Source organism: Lampris incognitus, chromosome 1 (genome assembly GCF_029633865.1).
Source record: "Lampris incognitus isolate fLamInc1 chromosome 1, fLamInc1.hap2, whole genome shotgun sequence".
Taxonomy (NCBI): Eukaryota; Metazoa; Chordata; class Actinopteri; order Lampriformes; family Lampridae; genus Lampris; species Lampris incognitus.
In genome coordinates this window covers 50,694,349-50,700,348 of record NC_079211.1, presented here as the reverse complement: position 1 = coordinate 50,700,348, position 6,000 = coordinate 50,694,349, and positions in this window count along the sequence as shown.

The window sequence follows — 6,000 nt, the reverse complement described above, 5'->3', positions numbered from 1 at the left end:
TCATGTAGACATGTTTGACTTTTTGCAGCCATTGAGTCATTGTGGGGGGTTAGGCTTCATCCAGTGTATCGTAATTATTATTATTATTATCATTATTATTATTATTATTATTATTATTATTATTATTATTTGCACCCATCAACAAAATATGCAGTCTACAGCACGGGTCTGTGGTAAACAAGTGCTTCTGTGACATTTCCAGTAGAAACAATGGCGGGTCTAGGGGAATGTCTGTTTCCAGGATAATCTCCATCTCTTCTTTGACGTTTCTCCAGAATGTCTGTATTTTCGGGCAGTCCCAGAATATGTCAGTATGGTCTCCGACCTCACCAGTCTCTGCAGCATTTGTTGGTAGGATTGTTTTTAAAGACACAGGCGGTCAGTGGGGTCCTAAAGAACCTCATTTTAACCTTCCAGTCAAACTCTTTCAATAACTGGCTCCCAGTCTCCTCATGACAGCTTGAGCATATGTCTTCCCAGTCGTCATCGTCCACTGTTGTTTCACCTGCAGTTCCCATTGCCCTGTGATATGTATGGTGGTATCACATGTGTCCCACACCAGCTTTTTGTATATATGGGATATTTGTTTTCTTGTTAATACAGGGTGTTCAAACAGCTGTGTGAAGTGGGTTTCTATATTTACTGGTTCTCTTTTAATAACATCCCGGTCTGTATTTTCTCTAATATAGTGTCTAATTTGTAAATATCTGTATAGGTCACTTGCGGGTAGAGCAAACTTGTCTTGGACTTGTGGAAAATATTTCTGTGGTTTTCCCCACTTTTACTTGGATGTAGCATGTGGCGACAGGCAACTGGTGCAAGTCCATGAATACTGGGATGCATCCAGGGCTTCACCTGTGCCCCCGTCCATAGGGATGGTGGTTGTGTCAGGAAGGGCATCCCACGTAAACTTCTGCCAAATCAGTATGCGGACTGACAAAACCATACCAGACTGGTCGAGGCTCCATACTGGATCGGTCAGGGTCTGGATTAACAATGGCCGCCATTGGTGCTGTGCCCTCACAGGGTGATGGAAACTGTAAAATCCGCTGTGGTGACCCCTGAGAAACAGGGAAGAAGAAGAAGAAGCTTTGGATGTAGCATCTGGAGAGAAAAAAAAAACATTTTTAACAACCAGTGAAAAGAAAAATATACATTGGTTGCATAAGACTGCACAACCCTCATAAATGTGAGTTAAATTGTTGAGCACAAAGCCAGCTTGGTTAAAGATGAAATCTGGGGTCATTTCCATGTTAACATGTCTCAGTCACTAACACTCAGCAATGAATGAATGAACCAATTTCTTTCTTATTTTGCCTTCGTTCAAGTTTTCACTTCCAAACACCAAACGTCTTCCTCGCTACTGAATGCAAAGAAATTCAAATTCATGCCAAGGAAAAGTATTGGAGGTACACATCTTGTGAAAACCATGACATGGATAGACAAAGAAGTCCAACTCAGAGTCCATCAGTGAGAAAGAGGGAATAAAGAAACATCCTCCATGATGACTTATTTTACCTTTAATCTGAAAACAGAGCTATCTCAAAACTACAGCAGGACTTCCCCTCAGCCTCTCCATGTACTGAGTTGATTTACTGAAGCGGGTTTTCCTCATTTTTAAATTCATTTAGAGCTGATAGACATTAGTAATATCAGTCTAGCTCCTGTCATCTTACGTTCTTTCATAAACAGACGAAGGGACAACATGAGATTAATGAGCGTTTTAATCTTAAGGTAAATATCTTGTTCCTTCTACAGCCGCTGACTGATAGATGAAGACACTTCATGTCAAACCTCATCTTCTATGTGTCTTGTGTCTTCTGACTCTTATTGTTATAGAACTCAAATGATGGGTCTTACAGTGCCATTTTTATGGGGACTGGCACACATTGGCATTGAGGGAGATGAAATAGCAGATAAGGCTGCAAAGAAGGCTAGAGAACATAACCACATTGGTTTGGTAGTTACTTTAAGCAAGGCAGAAATAAAGAGCATCATTAAGCACAGATTGAAGGACAGGTGGCAAAAGCAATGGAGGAAGAGAGGAAAGGACGGTGGTTTTACACAGTTCAGAGGAAAGAGGGGGAAATGAGGTGTGCAGGAAGGAACAGGAGAGATGAGACAATAATTTCAAGACTCAGATTCGGACACACTGGACTAAACAGTACACTTTTCACAACAGGCCAACACAATACAGGCAGATGTGCTGGCAGTTTCCCTATTGGCTGATAACGATTTATTTTCAAAAATGTATCAAAAGTTGTGTCGTCCTCCCCTCCCCCATGAGTCAGTATAGCCTATGGTGGAGACGTAAAACTCGGTTCTACTAACCAAAAAAATGTCTGGAAACAAATCTGGTTGTAAGTGTAGCCGGGTGGTAAATCTGTTAAATATGTTAAATGATTTTCCACTTAAATTTAGTATAGTTTAACTGTTAATATATGTAATTGTTACACTGTCAAGCCATGTAAAATGTCATTTGATGTATTTAAATTGTGAAGCAGATTGTGAGTGTATTTTTATAGTTTTGGTTGTCATTGCATGTTTTGACCAATAAGTGGCAGTGTTGCGGACTTTTATTGTAACTCCGTGCAAGTCATCCAAGTGCATCTTGGGTACTCTTTCTGCAAGTTATCCAAGTGCATCTTGGGTATTCTTTCTTTTTTTCTTGTGTGGAGCACCTGAAGATTGCGGTGTGACGGTGCTCTGACTCCGCAGTAAGTAAGGGTAAATATCTTGTGAAATATACCTGTAACATTATTCCAAACAATATTGTATGTCGGTAATTTGACAAGATGGTTTGATTTAGACGCTACTGGAGTTGATGTTCGGTGATTTTGGGCGCGAGCCGTCGACCACTGTTCGCCATTGCAGGCATGAAAAGGTAATGTTGGCGTGCATAAAGCCACACCATGCCATTGTATTTGGGATGTAAAGGTTTTATATGCATTTTAATTCTGTTTAAAGGTAACTGACAGAGTGAGAAGTTGCGCGATCTTCAGGAAGTTCCACATGTCTTTGTTAAACCCTGTTTAACATACATAGTCCACTGCCGTATTTTGCACCGTATGTTGTATGTTGTATTTATTTTCCTTTTAAAATCTTTTCTGTTAAACTTGCCACATCTGTGAACATTTATGAGCTGTTTGCTCGAAAGACACAGGAATTTATGCACTCAGTAAAACGATCTGCATTCGAAGGTTCAAACAATAAAATTAAAGCGACAAGAACCCCGGAAGTAATTGTGTCCTGTGTGGTATCTAATTCCACGGGCAACATAATTTTGGTACCAGGAGTGGGGTGTAGCTAAAACATTTTTTTTTAAATTGGCAACAGAGTGGCTTATTTTTACTTAAAAAAAAATACGGCAGTGGTGAAGATTGCTGGTGACGTCCGTTGGTGTTGAGTCTGAAGCCATCCTGCTGTGGAGGTGGTGACCAGCGAGAGACGACGTGAGGGGCTCTACGAGGTTCTGGTGCTTCCTATGTCACACGACTCAGCCGTACCAGCGCAGAGGACTCCAGCGCTAACTTCAGCTACAAAGACCAAGATTCAGCAAAGCTCCAATTTAAAGACTGTCCTTGTAGTATCCTTGAACCAGGTTTTGAACTAAATATCCTCATTTATACTGGACTGAGTAAAGATTAATATATCATTATGTCTAGTGATTCTGGTGATGAAGGGAGTTCACGTAATGATAATGGCCACACCTCAGGTGGCATAACGGGTATAGGTGAAGGTGCTACAAAAGAAATGCAGACCACCATGCAAGAGCTCGCCAGACTGCGAGATGAGCTCACCAGGTTAAATGGTGAAGCAAGGGCTCAGAGAGCAAGTGATAACAGTGCACCCACACGTTCATACATCTACGTTCCAAGAGAACGCCAGATCCAATCATTTAGTGGGGAGTGTGGTACAGACAGGAGATCTGTCGAAGAGTTTATTGAAGAGGTTGAAAGGGTTTTAAGATACAGAGAGCAAACAACAGAAGAACAATGTGACTATATACTATCTCTATTGCGTGGCCCTGCATTGGAAGAGGTGCGACTATGCATTAGGGGTCAGTCAGTGGGGCCCAGTGATTTATACTCTTACCTGAGCAATGCATTTGGGGAAAAGCGCAGTTCCAAACAGCTTTTGCAGACCTTTTACAACCGTAACCAAACTGATGGAGAAGACCTCCGTGACTACTCCCATGCACTATCCCAGATTTTGAGCTCTGTAGTGTAACAGTCCACAGATGTAATACCTAATGAGAAAACTGTGCTCAGAGACCGGTTTATTGAGGGTTTAAGAGAAGCAGCACTCAGGCGTGAACTCAGGAAAATGGTTAGGGACAAACCAGAGAGCAGTCTTCTAGATGTGAGGAACGAGGCCCTCCTGTGGGAGATGGAGGACAGCAGGTCTCATCGTCCCAGGGTCATAAAGAGCAACCAAGTTACATCAGAGGTTCCAGAAACCCAGTGCTCTATTATTAAAACAAACAATGACCAAGGTACTGCATTAAATGATGTTCGGAGAGCAGTAGCCCATCAGGAAAAACAGCTAGCAGAGTTAGGCAAAGCACTTGCTGATCTAGCCTTTGCTGTAGGTGAACTGAGTAAGCGCAGCACTCAACAGACATTCCTAGAGCCCAAGCCACGACCTAGACCCCAGCCAAAGTTCACACCAGATGGTCAGCCTATCTGTTTCAAGTGTAGAGGCATAGGTCACATTGCAAGAAAATGCTCACAGGCCAGAGGGGGTCAAGGGGACGCAACACCTAGTTCTTATGTAGTGCAGGAAAACTCGCACCCTCAGTTGTCATGAGCCACACAACTCGAGGGGAGGAAGCTGGCTCACCAAAAGAGACTCCAGACAGAAGCAGGATCTTAGAGCGTGCAGTCGGAGAATGTAAAACTGTTGAGGTGAAACTACGAGGTGTTACAGTGTCCTGCTTACTTGACACTGGTAGCCAGGTCAGTACAATTTCTGAGAGTTTTTTCAGGGAACACCTGTCAGTGAAAGGCGAAGACATTCACCCGGCATTTGAGTGGTTAAAGATCACTGCAGCTAATGGATTAGACATACCCTATATGGGCTATGTGGAGCTTGATGTAGAAGCCATGGGTCTGACTATCCCACAGCGAGGTTTTCTGATAGTTAAAGATTCTGAACACTCTTCCTCTGTTCCAGGTCTAATAGGGATGAACATTGTCAAAAAATGCAGAGAGCTAGTACACACTGAGTTTGACACCACACTGCAGGAGAGGTTTGACTCAAACTGGAGAGAGGCTTTTAATCATCTTCATGCAGTACATGCAACAGACAGACTCTCTTTCGCTAGGGTAGCTGGTAAGGATGTAGTCCATATACCTGCTTCATCTGCTGCTACAGTTATGGCTAGGGGACTCAGGACCGTGAGTGAGGATGGTTCTTTTTTGTTGCTGGAGTCTGTGGGTGTCCCCGTTCCTGGAGGTTTGGTTGTTGTGCCTACTTTGGTTTCATCGGGCAATCACATTTTTCCAGTCCGAGTCATGAACATGTCTGATGAAGATATCTGGCTAGGGCCACGGACGAGGCTAGGGGTTTTGACTCAGGTAGACTGTGTGAAAAGTGATGAGCTTTGTGAGGTACAGTTCCAGAGAATCTCAGCAGACACTGAACAAGTGAGTATCAGTGAACACCCCGAAACACCGACAGATGTGCAGGAAATTCTCGGCAAGCTCAATTTTTGTGGTAGCCCAGAACAGCAAGCACAGCTGACTTTGTTACTGGAGAGGTACTCTTTTGTGTTTGCAACAGAAGATGAAGATCTAGGCCACACTGACAAAGTACAACATGAGATCCATCTGACAGATGGCATACCTGTAACACAGCCATACAGACGAATCCCACCCACACAGTACAGTGAAGTCAGGGAACATATTGGCAAGCTGCTTAAAAAAGGGGTCATTCAAGAAAGCTCTAGTGCTTATGCTTCGCCCATAGTACTAGTGAGAAAGGCAGATGGTAGTCTGA